At 29.9% G+C, this 23,028-nt stretch overlaps 3 non-coding genes across 3 annotated transcripts; 1 reads left to right on the forward strand and 2 right to left on the reverse strand.

Moving 5' to 3' along the window:
* Window positions 1–17,695: 17,695 nt before the first annotated feature.
* Trnal-uaa lies at window positions 17,696–17,779 on the reverse strand. Its single transcript has one exon. It is a non-coding gene; the product is annotated as a tRNA-Leu (tRNA).
* A 1,630-nt stretch (window positions 17,780–19,409) lies between these two features.
* LOC113383855 lies at window positions 19,410–19,622 on the forward strand. The gene has a single exon (XR_003367815.1). It is a non-coding gene; the product is annotated as a small nucleolar RNA U3 (small nucleolar RNA).
* Window positions 19,623–20,547: 925 nt separating this feature from the next.
* LOC113383950 lies at window positions 20,548–20,760 on the reverse strand. Its single transcript, XR_003367902.1, has one exon. It is a non-coding gene; the product is annotated as a small nucleolar RNA U3 (small nucleolar RNA).
* Window positions 20,761–23,028: the final 2,268 nt, after the last annotated feature.

Below are 23,028 nucleotides of genomic sequence, written 5' to 3' on the forward strand. Positions count from 1 at the left end.
AACTAACTAATCGTAATGATTGCCAATATGATACACTGCCAATATAATCAAAATGTTTTTTAAATCATTCTAATCAGATGATCTGTTCGCACAAAATTCACTATTTTCCGCCGTATCTTTGAAGCGACTGGATCCATCTTTGCAAAAATCTAATCAACACATCTCTCTGTCAATACGAATCGAATGACTTTTTAAAATATTCTAATTGGATATTGAATCTAATCGGATGCTCCGTTTTCTAGAAAACTGAATTCTCATTTTTTGCACTTTTGCGCAGTATCTCCGAAACGGCTAGACCTATCTTTGCCAAAAACTAATCTGCACGTCAATACGAATCTTTGTATTTTGAATCATTCGAATCGGTTGATTCATGCTCTCGAAAACTTGGACGAAAAATTGTATCCAAACATACATACTTTTACATACACATATACATTTTGTCTAAGGTATGCCAATATGTTTGAAAAGTCTTGAAACGTAAAGATATGCTAACATTTTCATTTTCGATTTTTAGGCGATGACTATAACTACGTATACCTTACTTATATAAAAGATACATTGTGTGCTTGGGCAAGTGGGCTTTTGACTATTCTCAAACATTCTGAAATACATGTAACTAATATGAAAAGGCTTTGCAAATCTTACTATTAGGAAAATTTCTAATAATAAAATATTGATTATAAGAATATGCCAACTAGGGTTTACACAAAAACCATTTTAGATAACCGATTTTCGAATAGCAATTTTAGAGCTTAGAACAACTAATTTTAATACAAGTTTAAATGTTTTTCTTATTTTTAACTTTCCGTAGGGTAAGTTATAGTAATCGCAAAAAAAAATCGAAAATGAAAATTCTTGCATATCTTTACGTTTCAAAGATTACTGAACATTTTGGCTTTTTTAGAAAAAAGCTATTTTTTAGAAAAAAGCTATTTTTTTAGAAAAAATAGATGTGTGTATGTATGTTTCGTCATTCGGATACAATTTTTTGTCCATGTTTTTGGGCGCATGGATCAACAGATTTGAATGATCCAGAAAACATTCGATTCTTACTGATGGCGAGAGGTGCTGATTAGTTTTTGGCGAAGATAGGTCCAACCGTTTTTCGTAATTCAGTTTTTGAGGTAACGGAGCGCCCTTGGGTTGCCTTGTTAAAGACGGCGTATTTAAAGAAAAGATTCATCACAAAAGCTAATAGAACTGTTCAACGAATTTTGATTGTTGTTCTGAGCACTGGGGAAAACACTAACATGAATATGGAAACGGATGTTTATATTGTTGGAAATAACTATAACAATACGAATTCCATGCATGCAACAATCGAAAAAGCCTACAATATATATATATATATATATATATATATATATATATATATATATATATTTATATATATATTATCGATAATGTGTTACACTTAAACGTTTTTTATATTCTCCATACGCCATGTGCAAGTCAATGTTTGACATTAGTCAGTTGTAAATCAAACGGCAATCTGATCGCTACGCGTTTTCTCGCGCTTCGTCATTTTATTCATATCAAAGTGTGTAATTATATTAAAAAAAAAAATCTAAAAACAAATGTAATATATAAAGTCTATTAAATATTTGTGATTCCTTATCAGGGACAGTGATTGAAGAATGTGTAAATTTATCACTTGAAATTATATAAAACTAAATATATTGAGTTATTATTCAATGATAATAGTTTTTACTGATACAGTACTCTCTGTATTTTTTAAAACGACGTTGGTCAATAAATTTTATTTTATTAAAATTACAAATTAAAATTTTAATATTTTTATTATAATTAATCGTAATAACTAAATGAACTACGTTTTAAAATAACATAATTTACATTGAATTTAAAAAAAATGTTTTAGTGTTTTTTAAAATATTTTTTTTATATTTCCATGTAACCGATATTATAAGATTCGGATATTTATCGTAAAAATTCCATTGCTATTTGATTCAGGGACCAATTCTTTTTTTCCTTTTTTTTAATTACAATGTTTATTACAACTGTTAAATCATTAACATCTAGTAATATTGATAAATTATAACATAAATTTAAATAAATAAGAGAGCAAAGGATAGAATTTACATGAAAATAATATCCGTAGTATGATGATTTAATATAAAATAAAAGCAAATAATAATAAAATAAAATTAATAAATAATATAAATAAAATTTTTGAATAATAAAATAATACTAGAAAAACAATAAAATATAATAATAAAATAATTCTCGAATAAAATAATTATGTTTTGTTGCCAGTTTTTTTTTTGTTGAAAAATCGCATGAGTTGGTACTCAGGAACTGTAAAAAGGCTATATCTTTGCTTTTAAATCGAGCGTTTTACACTCTATTACCTTCTAAAACCTAACCTCAAAATGGTACGAACGCCAGAATATAACTTTAGTTTGACTTCACGTGTGTGCTATCATAATGTAGCAATAAAAGGTGCACTTATGATAACATTGGTATTTGACATTTTTGCCATTTGGAGGTTTGGTTTAGAGAATTTATACTTTGCGAAACGCTCAATCGAACAGCAAATATTTAAAAAAAAAATGCAAGTGGTCTAATTCTCCGCTAATAAACCGTTAATTTGCGTTGTTATGGCAACACTATGTTACACTCTTTTCTTCGCATAAAGTGATACTAAAAACTGTCAAAATGCTGTGTATTTGTTGTGTAATCAGGCACATAAAATCTAACTTTTTGTATGTGCTATAAATGCACATCAGAAAGGTGCAGTTTGTGCGTTTTCTAGGTTAGATTTGATAACTGACTGCATAGCAAATATTTATTTATTTATTTATTTATTTATTTATTTATTTATATATTTATTTATTTTACAAGCCGTCAGTATAATGATATAATAGGGCTCAAGTCAATATTTTGCAGATTTAATATAATTTAATTAACTATTAACTATTTTATTACTCATTTATTTATTATTTAATTTATTTACTATAAACTTATTTATATTCAGTTGATTTTAATTATTTTTAAATATAACTAGTTTGTTTGTTGCAAGTATTTTTTAAAAAATTAATAAGTATTTTAATAAGCTTTACAATACTTTTGCAATACAATTATTTTGTTTAACAAATTTTAGGTTATTAACTTCCCGTAGGGTAAGTTATTGTAATGGGCCGAAAATCGGAATTGAAAATTTTTACATTTCTCGACGTTTTGAAGGTTTCTGAACGTTTTGGCATACCTCAGAAAAAATGGATGTGTGTGTGTGTGTGTGTGTGTGTGTGTATGTATGTGTGGATACAAATTTCCAGTCACGTTTTAGGGCGCACGGATCAACCGATTTGAATGGTTCAAAAAACATTCGATTCCTATTGATAGGGAAAAGAGCTGATTAGTTTTTGGCAAAGGCAGGTCCAGCCGTTTCGGAGATACGGAGCCAAGAGTGCAGAAAATAGAAATCGTATTTTTGAGAGAACGGAGTATCCGATTTGAATGATCTAAAAAACATTCAATTAGTAATGATTGGGAGAAGTGTTTATTAGTTTTTGGCAAAGGCAGGCCCAGCCATTTTGAAGATACGGAGCTAAATATGTAAAAAATGGCAGTTTTTGAGAGAACTAAGCGTCCGATTTAAATGATTCAAAGAACTTTCTGCTTGTCTTAACAAAATAATCGATTTTTTTTTTTTTTTTTTTTTTTTTTTTTTTTTTTTTTAGTTTTTTGTCGAAATATTTATTTTTAATTCTGACTATAGTTCTAATATACTTTACAAATAATTTCAACTCTGCAATTCAGTTTATATAATATTTATAAATATTAGACAATGTTTCAATATTTATAATAATTTATTTGAAAACATTCAGTAATTCTCGAACATTTCGTTACGGTACGGGAAGTTTCAGCAATTTGCCTTAAGGCACGATGCCACCCACCCCACTAGTTTTATGATATTTTAAAAAGTGTCTTATAATTATTATTATTATCATTTCAAACTAATTGATAAGTATTTTTCAATATAAGTATTTTTAGGTATAATAAGTATTAGTAATGTTTAGGTAATGAAAGAAATATTTTGTTTAATACATAGCATTTTGACAGTTTTTACTACTAAGAAATATGTTACGGTCTTTCATTTTACCGGAAAATTGGCAAAAAAGTTTTTGGCAGTTTATAAATACCAACTCTAGAAAATATTAGAATATAATGCATTCATAATTCCTTTCGCTTAATTTAAATCTTAAAAGATAATGAGACTACTTGAATAAAAGAGGTGCAATGTGATTATTAAAGAGACCGATAACATAACTATCTTATTACGAGAATTGGCTCCTCAATTTATTATTATCATTTGAAAATATTATGATCTTTTTCCTTGGCTATTTTTTTTTAAATCATTTTCCTAAACACTATCTAATTTTACTGGGCACTTTATACTAGATTGCGTATGTAGAGTAGTATTGATCAAAAGTCTGAACAATATATTTTGGTTTAAAAGATTAGAGTTTCTGTAATTTGTGCAAGATTATATATGTATATATATATATATATATATATATATATCTGTGTAGATACGCATCGAGCATTATTGCATAATTGAGCAGTCGTTTTATTTACAATTGCACTTAGTTAGTAGAGGTTAAACTTTTCAATTCATGCCATGTGTTCTTAGCGTAAATTCCCGGTTAAATACCTAATTAATTCTTTCTATGAAGTTATAACATTATAAATAAGACGAAATAATTTACATTAACTATTTAATTTTAATTGCTTCTGAAATAATTTAATTTGAATCTTAAAAGATAATGATACTACGTGGAAAAAGAGGTTATAAAATTTGAATCTTAAAAGATATTGAAACGCCGTTGAAGAAGTGTCTGAATAATTTTTATACATAATTGGCTAAATTGTGTTATATTTAATAATTTTGAAAGTTGATAGTGGTGTCTTTTACATGTAGCGTGTATAATTTGTCTCACTTCGAGAAAAGTGATGGTCATCATTTTGAAAATTGGTTCAATTTAATTAGTGCATTTTACTCCGAAGTTTGTAGAGCATTTTTTGTTGATAACTTAATGATCTTAGATTGGAATAAACCAATTAAAAAACATAATGACTGTTAAAATTGATTATCGCTATTATTGATATTTATTGATTTGTACAGTAAAGTGTAAAACTAATTATTTGTGGGCCGAATCTGTCCTAAAATAGTTATAGCAAGGCTATGTTACGTTCCAGTTTTCACACAAAATGCTGCAATGTATTTGCTGTGCCATCAGGCGTTTTACACCTAAAATACAACTTCACTCATATGTTACCAAGTCATATGTCAAAGATCCAGTTATGATAATATCGTTTTTTGACATTTGTGCGTTTTCTAGGTTAGATATTCAATATAAAACGTCTGACTGTACAGGAATCACATAGAATTTTGACAGTGTTTAGTACCACTTTATATGAAAACTACATGGCATCACCTTGCCATAACCATAACAGCAGAATTAGGTACTTAGTCACGATATTTTTTTGACGTTTACCATTTCTTGCATTTTTTAACACAAGTAATTTTTTGTTTAAAATTAAATTCTGATGCTTTCATGCAATTATTGGTATAGCCAATAATTGCATTCATACTTGTTTATCTGTGGGAATAGCAAAGGAAGCATAACGAATTTAACAATTGTAATATTTTTATTTTATATGAGATAGGGTATAACGGGGTTTTACGATCCGCGAGGAAAAAGGTCCACCATCATTATCTTAAAAACAAGTAAAGTATAGAACTCTTTATACTATTATATTTTAAAGTAGAAGGGAAAAAATGTATAACTAGCTATCACGTTAATTCTTACTACGTCGCTATCAGGAGATAAACGGAAATGTATCAATATTTATATCAAGTTTTTTTTTCATTAATAGTTTTTTTCGGTTTTGAGCTCTTGTGTTTTGAATATATATATACTTGAATATAATTGTTAGATATTTGTTATTTAATTGTTTTATAGGATGTTTTATGAATTTTATCCTTTGTAAAAGCTTACATATGGAAGGGGTAAAAAAGGCCAAATACAGCTTTGTATTTGCAAAGGTGTAAACAATATGAAATAGTAAAAAAATGGTAAATTAGGTTTTAAAAAAGCAATTGCAGAAGGGATAAATTAATTTAATAGTTATGATGAATATTTATTTTGAAATACCAGATCAAGGTTATATACTATGAACTCTTTGTAAAAAATGTTCCTATAAAAATTATTAGTATTTCTTATTAAATTTAAAGTTATTTGAAAAAAGTCGAAAAATATCATGAATCCATATAGTGCTAATTAAAAAATACTAATGTCAGTAGAGTCGTTTTATTTTATAAAATATTTCTTTCTTCATAATTTTTATTATTTTTTTCTCTTGTTAATTATTTTTTAGTTTGTCAGTAGAGTTATTTTTTTCTAAAGATGTCACAATATTTTTATCAGTACTGTTTTGTTTTGATAAAAATGTTAGAATGTGCTCGTCTGTAGAGTCTTTATTTCTAATTCAAAATTCAATCAAAATTTGTTCGTCAGTAGAGTTCCTTCTTTTTTTTCTAAAAATGTGAGACTTTGCTCGCTAGTAGAGTTCTTTTTGGTTAATGTCGGAATTAGTTCGCCAGTAAAGTTTTTTTTACTGTCAGAACATGCTCGTCAGTAGGTTTCTTCTTCTTCTAAAATGTCACAATTTGCTTGTCAGTAGAGTTTTTAAATAAAAAGTAGAGTTTTTTCCAAAAATGCCAGAAATTGCTCGTCAGTGGAGTTTCTTCTTTTTTGGATAAATGATGTAGTGGATAAATAATGTAGCTATTATTTTGTAAAATTCTTTAAAAATTAAAAAAGAAGACTTTGGATCTATTCGCCTTGCTCTCTGGATGTCTCTTCTTATCCCCATCGGGTCAAAAAGGGATAGACGACAAATTTTAGAAAAATAGTAAAAAAACATATTTCTAGGTGTTAACTTGAAATTTTACTGAACATAGTTTTGTAGTTGTTTGTTTGATACATGTTATGTGTGGTTAAGTAGTTTATTTTTTAGACAGAATAATTGGACCTTTTTGCCCCGCCGAGTCCTATTTGATTTGAAAATTGATTAGCAATTGTTATATAATTTTTCAATCCTGGTAAACTGGCAATTTACTCTTCGCCAGCTTAATAAAAATACTAAATATTATAAATCTGATCTACAAGTTTCTACATCATATTCTCAAACAAAATAATTAATGAATATTCCATAAAATTGAAAAGATATGTTAATATACTTTTACAATATGGTATATATATATATATATATATATATATATATATATATATCCACTTATCTTACAATTTGCTAAATCACTACATAACGAGCAGATAAGAAATGATGAAACATATGACAGTTAACTTTTTCTCTATATAAATGTTTTCCAAAAATTATTTTAATCATGTGTACTGAAATGTGAAGATGTGATTTGACATTCATTTTAAGTGTTTTATATAAATATTTTTGTAAATTTTGTATGTGTTGTTTTGTAATATTTTTTTATTATATAAAAGTGCAAATATAATTGGCTGTCAAACTTGTGATTCGACATGGAGGCATTTTTGAAACAGGTACATGATTTTTTTCATTTAGAATTGTTTTTAAATTATTTGGATTTCTCATATATTGTGTATTGATTTAAATGTTTTAACATAGTGTTTGTTAAAATTCATTTTAACTAGCTGCTTAAAAATATTTGAAATTTTTTGTGAATTAGACACCCAAGTCTGAATAAAATTATTCGATATAGGAAAAATAATTTAGTGCAAATAATGTCTTATAGTGAATAATGTAATATTCTATTCAATTTTGCAATTCTTTATTGCCAAGTAAAGGATTAAGTTATCACATATGTTTGGGCAAGAGTTCCGGGTTCCATATCCACCTTTGGCTAGCTTAATATCAAGCAGTAGTGATTTTCATTTGAGGTTATACATCACAAATATGAGATCATGTGAAAATAGATTTTCCTAAATTTTGTGTCATACATAATGAATATTTCCATTATATATATAGTAGAATCTCATCAGAAAAATAGTCAACCACTGGGTTGTCTTGTAGAAACACTAGATTGAGGAATGTAAGGGATAATCTTATGCTCTATTTAATTCATTTTAACTTTAATTGCCAATAAAGGATTAAGTTACAATATGACATTAGCCAATGGTTCCGGGTGCCATACCCATCTAGTCCAGCTTAATATCAAGCAGTAGTGATTTACACTTGAGATTATTGATCTCAAATATGAGATCAAATGAAAATAGCGTTTTCGGAAATTTGTGCAATATATATTCAATATTACTATTAGATATATCTAGTAGAATCTCATCAGAAAAATAGTCAAACACTGGGTTGTCTTGTAGAAAGACAACCCACTAGATTAAGGAATGGAAGGAATAATCTCATACTTTATTTAATTTGGGCAGTGCATATTAATATCTCTATTAGATATATATCTAATAGAATCTCATCAGGGGGTCAACTACTGGGTTGTCTAGTAGAAGCACTAGATTAAGGAATTTAAGGAATAATCTTATACTTTTAATTCTTTAATTTAATCTTTTTAATTCATTTGAACAATTGGCAAAAAAGATTAAGTTACGATATGAGTGAGGCCAATAGTTCCGAGTACTACACCCAGCTTGGCACCTTAATATCAAGCAGTAGTGATTTACATTTGAGATTATAAAACTCAAATATGAGATCAAGGGATATGACCTTCCCAAAGAAATTTGTGGAGTACGTATTCATTTCACTATTAGGTTGTAGAAACACTAAATTAAGGAATGTAAAGAATAATCTTATACTCTATCTAATTTGTTTTAACAATTGCCAAAAAAGAATTAAGTTACGATATGACCTTGACAAATGGCTCCGGGTGCCATACCCATCTTGACCAGCTTAATATCAAGCAGTAGTGATTATATTTAAGATTATAGATCTAAAATATGAGATAAAGTGAAAAATAGTTTTTTTTGGGAATTTGTGCAATATATATTCATACCACTATTAGATATATATCTAATAGAATCTCATCAGAAATAAGGTCAACCACTGTCTTGTAGAAACACTAGATTAATTAATGTAAGGACTAATCTTATACTCTATTTAATTCGTGTTAACAATTGCCAAAAAAAGGATTAAGTTACTTAAGATATGTGGTTGGCCAATTAATTGTTCCAGGTGCCATTCCCAACTTGGCTAGTTTAATATCAAGCAGTAGTGATTTTGAATTGATACATCTCAAATAAGATATCAAGTGAAAATAGCTTTTCCTGAATTTTGTGCAATACGTATTCATATCACTATTAGATATATATCTAATTGATTGTCATCAGGAAAGGAGTGTCTTGTAGAAACACTAGAATATGGAATGAAAGGAATAATATTTTACTCTATTTAATATATTTTAACAATTGCCAAATAACGAATTGAGTTACGATATGAGCTTGGCCAGTGGTTTCGAGTTCCATACCCATCTTGTCAAGCTTAATATCAAGCAGTAGTAATTTTCATGTTGATAGATCTCAAATATGAAATCTAGTGAATATAGTTAATATCTCAAACATGAAATCAAGTGAATATAGCTTATATCTCAAAATGAAATCAAGTGACTATAGCTTATATCTCAAAATAAAATCAAGTGAATATAGCTTTTCCTGAATTTTGTGCCATGCATATTCAATATTACTATTAGATATATATCTAGTAGAATCTCATCAGAAAAATAGACAACTATTGGATTGTCTTGTAGAAACACTTGATTAATTAATGTAAGGAATAATCTTATACTCTATTTATTTTGTTTTAATAACTGCCAATGGTTCCGAGTGCCGTACCCAGTTTGGCCAGCCTAATATCAAGTATTGGTGATTCATATTTGAAATTATAAATCTCAAATATGATATTTATAGTTTTAAATAATATTATGTATCTTATATTTGAGATTTATGTAGATCTCAAGTGAAAATTCCATTCCGGGAATTTGTGTAATGAATTTTGTATATTTCTATTGAATATATATCTAGTAGAGTCTCATCAAAAATGGGTCAATCCTCTAGAAACACTTGATCAAGAAATGGCTTGTAGAATATATAGTTCTGATTTTTGTTCAAATATCAAATTTAAAATAATATCAAAACAGCTTATTATCATAGGATATCCGATGATTTACATAATAATGAAAACATATCTATTACATTGTTGTATGGGTTTTTATTTACTCTGAATGACTGATGTGTAATTACGAGTGACGTGACGCATTTTATTGCGACATGTACTTTGTTTGAAATTGAAATGAATACTGTTCATCATACATTCTGCAATGAGCAAGGTCACTTCAAATACTAGTTTAATCTACAGCTGATCAATACACACAAAAACATTATCTAATTGATAAATTATCTGGTCACGGACATTTGTAAAGACTGTATTTATCTGCTTAGCCATCCGTTTTTTTAATTGGACGGTTTGAAACATACGATCTTTGCATGAATGTGAAGAATAGATTCCAAAAACTAACGAATAGATAAAATTAACTAACTTTTAGAATTGTGCATGACGACCTGTGTGTACGCGTGTCGTCCATAGACGACATAGAGTATGCCACCATGGCTTCAATATTTATCACTCTGCATCAAATTATAGACAATTCTAATACTTTATTGTAATATTAGGTGTTTCTAGAAGGGTAATTTATATTTTTCTGTCATGAAGTATAAGTATATTGAAAACACCATTGAACATTTTTGTCATGAATGCAAAAATTTTAAAGAGAAACCAATTTTTGAATCAACGTCAGAATAATCTTGTTGCATATTTTATTGTTTTAACAAGGAACAAATCGCTCTGCAGATAAATCGTGTTCTGGTTCATGACTGATAAGGTTCATTTGATATCGCATATTAAACTATATATATATATATATATATATATATATATATATATATTTTGAAATATGTGAGTTTGGTGTTGATATATATTTTGATGAGTTATTTAGAATCGGGCAGTAACACCAAGTAAAGAAAAAAAACTAAAGTAGTTTTTAGATACTTTATTTATCCATACGTTTCAGTCTTCATCGAGACCGTCATTCAGTGGAAAAAGAATTAATTATACAAAAATACACTACACTATTACACTGTGATAACCAGGCTATTAATAATTGGAACATTTAAACTAATTAATTTTTTAGACAATTTTTGCTTACATTCTAGTGTGTACAAATTGACTAACGTCTAAAAACTGAATGAATGTAGTGTATTTTTGTATAATTAATTCTTTTTCCACTGAATGACGGTGTCGATGAAGACTGAAACGTATGGATGAATAAAGTATTTAAAAACTACTTTAGTTTTTTTTTCTTTACTTGGTGTTACTGCCCGATTCTAAATAACTCATCAAAATATATATATATATATATATATATATATATATATACATATACATATATATACATATATATATATATATATATATATATATAGTTTCTTTCACCAATGGTTGCGATGGACACCTGAACTACTTAACCGATTTTAAATTTTATTGGCTTGGCTCACCATGTGCATTTATATCCAACTATAGGGGTGCGTGATAGGCTATAATGATAATCACATTTAATATTCTAAATATTTTAATTTTAGAAATATCTGTCATAAAATGACAGTTTGCTTACCATGTTCATTTGGATACAACGTCATCAAAATATATAAACAGCAATGCAAATGCGAAATATTACATTTATCATAAACCATAAAAAATTTGACTGTTCAAAAAATCAATTGCTTTTGTCGAATTCAAACAGGAACAAATATATTCTAATATATGCAACATAGATTATATAAGTAATATTATAAATCACATTATATTAAAAATACTAAAATTTTGCAATATTCAAGAAATTTTGTAAAGATGCATTTTTTGTTATGAAATAGTAGAGACTAACTTTTTTTCAATAAGTATTTATAAAGTTCTTTAGTAAATTAAATTTCAGTGGCATTTGGCTTAAGGCAATTTGCAAAATAATTCCGTTATTTTTTATATTATAATTTAGCAGCTATTAAATAGTGACCAATTGAAAATTTGACAAAAGCCATTATTATAAACTTTCAGGAATTTTTGTAACTATATCATTTTTCGTAGACATATTTTTTTGTAGAATGTTTGTGAGGAGTATTAATTCATAATATCATTATATAAAGTTACATCAAAATCGTCAAAAACGTAAATAACCCTTTTGCTACGAAACTGTTTTCTGCAGGAATACGGAACAATATGCTCAGTCAAAATGTGTTGAAAAATTTAACATTACGCTTTTGATAGTTTAACCTATAGCAATAAATCCTGAAGCAAAAGCCTGCACACAACGTGTTGCCCATAGACGACACTCGTATTCACAGGTAGTCGAGTGCATGTCGTCCATGGACGACACTCATAGCGAAAGAGTTAATTACGGAGTAACGGCCTGGTCGATCTTTAACAAAAACTAATCATCGCAATTTTAATCTTACGAGGGTTGTTTAAATTTACGAAGTCTATTCAGTATGTTTGAAACAAACTCTTTTGGACTTTTTTACATTTTGGCGTTAAACGATTCAAAATGACTTGAAACATTTAGAACATCGGATTTTTGGGCGACAAGATAAGCTTTTCCTTCGGGAAGTTAAGAATTTAACTCAATCAAGAAGAGTTTTTGGCCCACAGATTTTCTTTTGCATGAAGTGTTCGGAAATTATTTATGAAAATTACCATTAATATATATTTCTTTATTCACGCAATCGGAAAATGTAATTTTTTATTCTGTTAGTATTTGTAATAACTATCATCCCATCAGAAATTTCTCTATGAAAAGATCCCCTAAAAGACAACAATCTGACCAACATTGATTAGTTAGTTAATTATGAGATCTTTATTAGTACATCTTCTTTAGTCATCTAGAGTGACTAGATCTAGAGATGTAGAATGGGATTAGAATTAATTATATTGGAATTGTTTTTATTCTAATGTGCTTATTGAGTTATGCAATTTACATAATTTTTTTTGATAATATAAATAAAGATAATATGCACAGCCTTAATTACATATATGATAATAATTGCTTCAATATTTATCTTAAATGACAAACAAATATTCAACATGAAATAACATTGAGCAATGTTTCATATACATGTATGTTATTTGTTTTATCATCCCAACTTGTATATTTTAAATGAGGCAAACATTTATTACAGACAGATACTTCTGAAAATTGCAGTTATTTTTAATCTTAGAGTGTGCACTTTTAATTATTGACTCTAAGAAAGAATATTTTTCGATTGAGTCATGCATATTTGTACATATTCACATATGATAGAATCAAATGGTAAAGACATTCAGGATTTTGGTCTCATTCGGTCACATTTTGTATCACGTTATAATATTTATTAAATGTCTTTTAATATGTAAAACCGTGCAGTCTTCGAGATTATTAGATATTATTTTATATTATATTTATTAACTTTAATTGCAAAAAAATCGAAAATCAAAATTTTTATATATCTTTACGTTTCAAAGATTTCTGAACATTTTGGCATACCTTAGAAAAAATTGATGTTTTTTTTAACTTCCCGTAGGGCAAGTTATAGTAATTGCAAAAAAACCGAAAATGAAATTTTTTATATTTAGAAAGTTTGGAAATTCTGAACTTTTTTTCAAAGCAATCGTACTGCTTTAACTGCATAGAGACGAAATGTCAAAGCGCGTAAGCGCCACGTAGCCGTCTAACAGATAAGCATTGGTACGGAACCCATAGGAATGTGAACAAAATTCATACTTATTGTAAAAATCTCTATGAAATATCTGATATTTTTGACCGCCAAATTACTTTTTGTTTTACTTTTTTCATTAGATCTCCGAAACCGCTAGACCTGCCTTCATGAAAATCTAATCAATTCTTCATCTTGTCAATACAAGTAAAATGTTTGTTGAATTTTTGAAATCAGACGCTCTGTTTTCTTAAAAACCGTCTTACCATTTTTAGCATTTTTTGCCCCGTATCTTCGGAACGGCTAGACCTGCCTCCACCAGAAACTAATCAACACGTCTCCTTATCAGTACGAATCGAATGTTTTTTAAATTATTTAAATCGGTTGATCGGTGTTCTCGAAATCGTCGACGAAAATTTGTATCCGAACACACACACACGCACACACACACACATACACCCATTTTTTCAAAGGTATGCCAAAATATTCAGAAACTTTTGAAACGTCGAGAAATGCAAAAATTTCCATTTTCGATTTTTTTGCGATTACTATAACTTACCCTATGGGAAGTTAATGAAGGAAACTTTTTTTTTTCAAAAAAAAGTAACATTTTGTCACATTTATAGTTTCTCAAAAATCTAATTTTTTTGAAGTAAATTTTTTTCAAAAATGTTGATCGTTTATGCGCCCCACTAGTTTTTTTTTTGTGTATGTGTGTGTATGCGGATACAAATTTTCGTCGACGATTTCGGGAACACGGATCAACCGATTTGAATAATTCAAAAAACATTCCATTCGTATCGATAAGGAAACGTGCTGATTAGTTTTTGGCGAAGGCATGTCTAGCCGTTCCGAAGATACGGGGCAAAAAGTGCCAAAAATGGTAACACCGTTTTTAAGAGAACGGAGCGTCCGATTTTAGTAATTCAAAAAACATTTTACTTGTATTGACAAGATGAGGAACTGATTGATAAGTTAATAAAAATGTCATTTGCCGCTCAAAAATGTTTATTGGACTTATGCTAATCAAATTATCAGATATTTTATAGAGATTTTCATAATGTGTACACATTTTGTGTACTTTTTTGGGTTTTTTACCAAGATTTTTAATTACGGTACGGGAAGTTCCAGTAATTTGCCTTAAGGCACGATGCCAAGCACTCCACTAGTTTATATTTTGAGACTATTAGATATAACAATATTTTATGTTAATATTTCATGTATACTTGATTATGGTTCTCAGTAGCTAGTGAATATCGACCTCTAGTAGAAATATATACTAGCTAGTTGCTACAAATTAAGGATCGATTTACAAGAATTTGAATAGGTTCGGTATACCCACTGTACTTATTAATAACATACTTTTTGCTTATTACATAATTATAGTTATATAATAAGGTGTAATGTAATATATATGTGGAAATCTATAGTGCTCGTATTTCTTTGTTTAGCGAAGGTAATGCCCCTATAGTAGAAGAACCAGTGAACTGTTTGACTAACCTTTTTTCACAAAACTAGATTTTTTTTATGATATTTTATTATCGGTCCATTAAAAAGGGCCAGTCTGGCAGTCATACGAGTTTGCGTCATTATCCCTTCAATTTTTGCAAATATCAAAAAAAAAATTCTCATAACCTACTCCCACATGGCTCAAATTTTGAGAGTGTATTCTTTTAACTGTTCAGAAAGTATATGTAAACAGCCAGACCATTCTCATGGTTGCAAGGGTCAAGCAACCTCCTTTCTTTGCTTCATTTTCACTAGAGAATCTTGTATAATTCTCTTATTCAATACTGTCCTTATATCTGTATCCGTATCCTCACGTTGCGCACTAAAACGTGGGCACACGAAGCTCTGCAACTTCAACGTCTCCTAAAGACTCCTAAAAACTACTGGCACTCGGGCAAGTTATCGGGTTTGAAGCAGTGTAGGTATACTTAAAAATAGTTGTGCCAGGACAACACCTGTGCAAGATAATAGTTGACCTAATAATTAAGACAAACTTTTGTCGATTTTGTCACCGCCCAAAGCTGATCTGCAGTTCATTCATTCTAACTTTTTGAAGTCTGAGAACATTTATGTATTTATGCAAATATAAAGACACGTAAAAATTTTAAAAGTAAGACGTTTACATATTTTATTTTCTTCAAACCTCATTCAAGTTCTCGTAAGCAAAATTGGATAAAATATTATAAAATCATATATATGTTTGTGTAATATTTCTCTTCCGTTGCAAAAATATGTGATACAAATTCAAATATGGAATGATTTTAGGATCATTCCTATTTCTCATTTTGAAATAAGAAATCAGATCACCCTTTTAATTTTCTCGCGCTGACTTCGTATTTCAGTAATTTTCATATATTCATCATTTGGAATATTCATGCTGACTGATTACAGATCACGTAGCTTTATCAAACCAGTAGTAATTTGAAAATCCCACAAACATTTTTTATGCTGACTTCACACAAATATTGATAAATGAAATTAGTATATGTAAATGGAGATAAGACAACGCATTGTTTCAGTTTTTAATTTTTGACGTAATGTTATCTAATTTCATCATTATAATATATTGGCATTTTAAATATATTCCAACAAAATAGTTATCTTGAAAATAATTAAACATATAACATAGAAATATTTGCCAAAATTTTATTTTGACGTTAATATAATATATAGGTATCTTTTGAACTTGGTGTTAATATATGTATTAAAAGAGTCTGAGTGCGATTTCTCGGATAAAATAGAAATGTTAAGGTAATGCTTTGTTACGGATCTATAATCGTATGAGTTGATAGTCACGTGGTTTCAAAAGACTATGTATTCGCTGTGTGATCAGGCGTTTTACACATAAAACCTAACCTCAAAAAACTCAAATGTGAAATAATTATAAGTATGTTCAAGATATTAACTGAAAATCGCATTGATTAGTTTTTAGTGAAAGTAAAAAAAATATTTTCAAAATAAACAGTTGCGATATTTATCTGAAAAGTTCACATCCAATTTTTATTGAATAAAACGAATATTTTCACGAATCGGAAAGTTCTTGCAACTTGTCTTAAGAGAGAAGACTGCTTTAGAGGTTTCTCGGTTTTTCATTATTTCGATTCTTCCTAATTGGCGCGAAAGATAGGAAAAAACTAAACGTCCTATCGAAACTAGACAAAATTGATTATATTCAGGATTAAATTCTCTTCTAGTTGAGCCTTAAAACCTTAAAAAAGTTATAATTGATCCACTTTTTAAACAATCTAATGCGATTTTTTTTATCAAAAAACATGATTTTTTTAAGTTGCTAAAAATTCGTGAATTTTTCACTCTCTAAAATCTATACTATTGAAAATATGAGTTTGTTTTGTTTTTTTTTTTTATTCGGATGGAAATTGTGCCCTACATCTTTCCCGCCAAATGAGGCCTGCACACTCGTGGCTCATCGGCAAAATGATTGTACCCGGCGTATTATGACATATATTTCAATGAAAAAATTTGAGAAGAATGTTGAAATATATAAATAAAATCTCAAAGATTCATTCCAATTAAATATTTATTTCCTTCTATAAAAATTCATCAAAAAAGCGATTTTTAGAAATGTCTAAAGCTTCAAAGCAGGCTCTCCCCTTAAGGGTAAATGCCACTTCAGTTTAGTTTTAAATAGTTTTAGTTTTTTCACACTAAATGAAGCCTTGGAATATACATGAAATGTAAGGATTTTAATCAATCCTATATATCAAAATTACATAAAATACATATTTCATAAAAATATGAAAAAACTAGTGATTTTTTTTTTATTATTTTTTTAATTAAAAAAATAATGCTCTAAAATAATTATTTTTTTGATAAATAAATTAAATGATTGAATAAAAACAATAAATATTTATTTTAAATTTTAATAAATTCGACTTTTTATACAAAAATATCTATGTCAGGTGTGGGGTTCGAACCCACGCTCCCTCTCGGGAACCAGAGCTTAAATCTGGCGCCTTAGACCGCTCGGCCAACCTGACTGATGATTGTAATGAGACCTTAACTGCATTAACTTCAAACTGGTAGCATATTGCCTTAAGGAAAGTTGTATGAACTTCCCGATACATGTAGTTAATCGACTTTATCATCAAGAATTAAAGTTAGCTATTTAGATAAAATGTTCAACTGTTTATTTCGAATATAAAGATTTCCTTTATTTAAAAACGATTTTCAATTGATATCTTTGAAACATACTTATTATATCTGTAGTTGTATAAAATAATATAATTTATCTAGCACATTTCATTTCATTCTTTTAGGGTTCTAAAAATGTATTTTATTTGAAGGTGGAAGGAAGTTTGGAATATTCATATATGTTTGCAATTTGCCTTGAGGCACGATGCCATGCACCAAGAGTTTCATAAACGTTTTAAGTCACAATCTTGAATAAATTTTGAAATTTTAAGAACTGTATAAAATATTAGTAAAGGTCGGCCGGGCCCTTTCTTCGTAATTAAACTCAAAAATAAAAAAAAATTTTTTGACGATTCTGTTAAAACTTTGTACAAAGATAGATCTTGCCATAAAGATAGATCTGAAAATATTATAGGCCTACGACAAACGGTTAAATTATAAAAAAATATTAGATTCTATTAATGGGCAGATATGCTGATTAGTTTTTGGCAAAGACAGGTCCAGCCGAAACGATGTTTTTTGGAGATTTTTTTCATTTAAAACTTTCAAAAAAAAATTTTTTTATCTTATATAATAAATTTTATTTTCTAAATATCGAAAATAATTTGGACTTAAATTTCAATCCTAGCTAAAGTTCTAAAACTCACTTATCCTTAAGTTTATAATAATATATAATATATAATATAATATTTTTATCTTTTAGTTATTTAGTTTATACAATTCTTATAAAAATTAGACAATGTCCTTCACTTCAAATGCGGTTGTTTAAGTTTTATTTATTTACTCTTCATGTAAACATATATAAATATCGTCGTTCAATTTATAAACCTTTATATTTTGTCTATAAAATGTAATAAATTATGAAAGTTACTACATTTATAATAATACATTTGAAGATGTTTAATATTTATTTCACATATTGGAAACTATTTAATTTCATTACCATACGGAAAGCTCCAGCCATTTGCCTTAAACCACGATGCCATACATACACCACTAGTTCAAATTTGGTTTTATTTGATTCAGAATAACTTGAAACATCGAGGAAACGTAAAAACTAGCAAATCGGGTTTTTTCGCGAAAACAAACTTCTCCTTCAGGTAGTTAAATATTGTTTATGCCATATTTAATTTCATGTTTCATATCACTACCATTTGCATTAGCTAGATAAATATTATGGTAAATATCAATTATCAAGTTAAATAAAATTTCAGAAAGCATGATAAATGCTGAATTAGAGTAAATAATATATTATGAAGTTCCATCATGTACTCATTATAAGCACTCGTTCATGTAACGCATTTTTCTAACTATAGAATAAGCGCGAATATACGCACAACATTCATTCAATAAACAGCAAGAGTTGAAATTGAAACGGTAGATGTCTCCGCTTGGTATACCTGCGTCACGTTAACCTGTGATCGCCGCACAAACCTGAAAGGAATTGGCTTGTTTCGGTCGAAACGTCGTTTCGGCAAGATCATACTTCACAGGATCATTTCTGTAGTATGTCTTCACAATCTCTTCACTCAAACGTGGAGTTGATGCGACCTCGACGATGAGTCGTAGCATCGCACCCTGAGCGTGAGAAAGGTGATCGAACTTCATTTGGAGTTTGATCATCATCGATGACCGTTCGCCAAAATCCCTAGTGGATTTTGGTCATGGGTGTGATGCTTTCTGAGAGGTCTCTTTTAAACTTTATATTTATTATATTATCTTGACTGCGTTCCAATAACAACAATGTCCCTTTTTTATGTTTCACTTACAAAATAATAATATTTGTGATTTGTTGGTAAAAATAAAGGCGGTAATTATAAAAAAGGAACTAAGTTTATTCCTGGGATTCGTAATTTTCAAATGTTTCGTACAGTTTTTCTTGATCTACTTCTTTTTCTTCTTTCCGGTTAAAAAAAATGTTCACTTGCAGTTCGAGCAGTATGTAAGACGAGTAAATCAATATCTTCACCAACAACAATAGTACTTTTTATCTATCGCATTAAATTGCTCTATCAGTGTTTCAATAATTAAGTACATCAGCATCATTATTAGCGTGTTTAACTGATATATTTTCAGCAGTAAATTTAGTTTTGAACATTGAAATGAACCGTGATTTGTTGTGACTATTTGCGAGGAACTGCTCGAACTCAAACTGAACAAATTATTCATTTCTTTAAACCTGGAAAAGCTTATACTCAAAGTGAAGAAGAAATCGTGAAGAAAGTGAAGAAGATCGAGTCGAAAAAAATGTCGAAACATTTGTAAATTATGGCTTCCTGGAATAAATTGTTGCTTTTTCGCAAAAACGTCATTTTTTTACCTTCGACCTTGGCATCGGGTCGATGAGGACCTTTGGGATTTCTTTTATAATTGTATTTTAAACAATTTTACACAAACAAGATATTAATTATTGTAACCCTGATTTAGGTATTGACCGGGCTCACAACCAATTTAAAAATGAATTTACGCTTTTGTATCCCGCTGAAATTTTACGGTCTCGTAGCTATCATTCCTTTGAATAATAAGAAACATAAAAAGTACTTGAAACATTGGGCGTTGTTTGTTGTTTTTGGCATGCAGTAAAGATAGTACAACGATATAAAGTTTAAAAGAGACCTCTCAGAAAGCATCACACCCATGACCATAATCCACTAAGGATTTTGGCGAACGATCATCGATGATGATCAAACTCCAAATGAAGTTCGATCACCTTTCTCACGCTCAGGGTGCGACGCTACGACTCATCGTCGAGGTCGCATCAACTCCACGTTTGAGTGAAGAGATTGTGAAGATCTACTACAGAAATGATCCTGTGAAGTATGATCTTGCCGAAATTCAATTCAATTTCAATTCAAAGACTATATATTTCAATATATAAAAGTATGTACATTGCATATTATAACATGGGTTTATTACCCGTAGGTATTGTATCCTTCATTGGATTTGGTTTTTCAAACAATAATTAAAGTATATGTAAAACTTTTTGACAAATCGTGTGGCAAAAAAGAGGAAAGAAACTTTTTCTCCCAAAAAAAACCACAAAGCAATATTTATAATAATAGTTAATTATACAAATAAAAAGAAAAACAAAAATAAAAGATTTATTCTCATCCAAGTATCAATTACCGCTATGGGTCGATCAGTATATATTTTGGCATGGCGTGATTGCCATACCAAATATCGTCCCTTGTGTATTGGCCGAGGCCCGCGATGTTAATATTAGGATGATCCCCACATTTTAGGTAAAAATTTTTAGTAAGCTTTTTCATGTAGTCAAGTATTGTCGGTACGTCAGTCTGTTTGTGTATGTATTTTGAAGAGTAGTAATGTCTAGTCAGTGGGTCCCTTATTTTGTTAAGTACTATTCGTAGTGTCTTATTTTGTAATGTCTGTAGTTTCTGTAAGTTAGTCTTAGTCGTCGCGTTCCATGCAGGAGCGGCGTATGTCAGTAGTGGTCTTATTAGTGTCAAGTAAAGTGTCCGCTTGTTTTGCACGCTTAGCGGGCTGTTCTGGTTCAAGAGAGGTCTCAGTAGATTCAACATCCCGTAAGCCTGTCCAATTTTTGTATTAATATGTTTTGTGAAGCTGAGTCTATGGTCCAGGGTCACACCAAGATATTTGACATCCTTCGACCACTCAACTTCACAGTCCAATACTTTAATTTTGTCCAAGTCAGTCAGTCTAGTCATGGCATTTCGGCTTTTTGTAAATAAAATTGCCTCCGTCTTTTGCGGATTGATTTTGATCTGCCATTTGTCAGTATATTCGATCAGCTTGTCTATGTGTGTCTGTATCTTTGTAGTCAGTAGCGTCGGTGATCGTGATGATTTGTATATGGCAGTGTCGTCAGCAAACGTCAGTAACGTTGTGTCGGCGTCAGTGGGTATGTCGTGAATGTAGACGTTAAACAAGGACGGTCCCAGGATCGAGCCCTGCGGTACTCCCGCCGTCACTTGTTTAACCGTCGAAAGTCCGTTGTCTACTTGTACAGTGAAGTTACGGTCTGAGAGGTATGAGTGTAAAGTTCTCGTTATGTACGGTGGAAAGTTGAGTTGGATAAGTTTATGTACAAGTCCGTCCATCCAGATGGTGTCAAACGCCTTCTCAAAGTCGAGTAACACCAATCCGGTATGGTTTCGTCTGTTGAAGTTGAGTACTGTATTTTCTATGAGTTTTGTCAGTGGGTGTAGTGTAGAGTGTCGTTCTTTGAATCCGTATTGTGTGTCAGGTATAATTTTGTTGTGTCTTATGTGTTTGTTAAGTCTTTTGAGTAGTACCTTTTCGGCTACCTTACTCATTGTGTTGAGGAGGCTGATCGGTCTGTAGTTCTGTGGCATGTCTGGCTGTTTCCTTGGCTTCACTATTGGAAATATGATGGAGGTTTTCCAAGAAGCGGGGAAGCAGCCTTTTGTCATTAGTCTATTTATTATGCGCGTAAGTAAAACGTAGGCGTTCGTCGGCAGTTGTTTAAGTATTATGTTTTGTAGTCCGTCCGGTCCTGGTGCTTTCCTGTTCGGTAATTTTTTAACTATTGTCTTTATTTCTGAAACTGTGGCAGGGTCTATTCGTAAGTCTTTGTCCCTGTGGAGGTCAGTGAAGTTTTGAATTGTCTCGTGTACGTCTTGTTTCAGGTCTGCGTTTGACATATTGGCATTTTGTTTATGGATGTTCTCAAAGTTTTTTGCCAATATTTCCGCCTTGTCTGCTGGTGTCGTTGCGTAATTGTTGTCTGTTAATTGAGTGGAGGTATGGATGTTGGTTTCTGCGTCAGTCTTTTTGCTGTCTGCCAGATTTTGTGTGGGTCAGTATTTAAGTTCTCGAGTCTTTTGGTCCAAGTGTTGTTTCGGTGGTCACGTATTATTGGAAATAATTTTGGTCAGTCTGTTCACATGTTCCTTGAGTAGTCTGTCACCGGTACGCTGCCACAGTTTCTTTGTGTGATTTTAAGTTGTATTTTCAATAAAATGTGTTCTGGCAAGTCGTTGTCTGGTGTTGTTCTTGAGTCTAGTGTCGGTATAGTCTGTTGTACGGCGTCTGTGATTGTCAGTGTAAGGTGTGTTACAGCCTCCTCAATGTCTGCGTTGGTATCGATTGG

Source organism: Ctenocephalides felis, unplaced genomic scaffold (assembly GCF_003426905.1).
Source record: "Ctenocephalides felis isolate EL2017-DRISC unplaced genomic scaffold, ASM342690v1 CF-g0.4_SCAFFOLD_03570, whole genome shotgun sequence".
Lineage (NCBI taxonomy): Eukaryota > Metazoa > Arthropoda > Insecta > Siphonaptera > Pulicidae > Ctenocephalides > Ctenocephalides felis.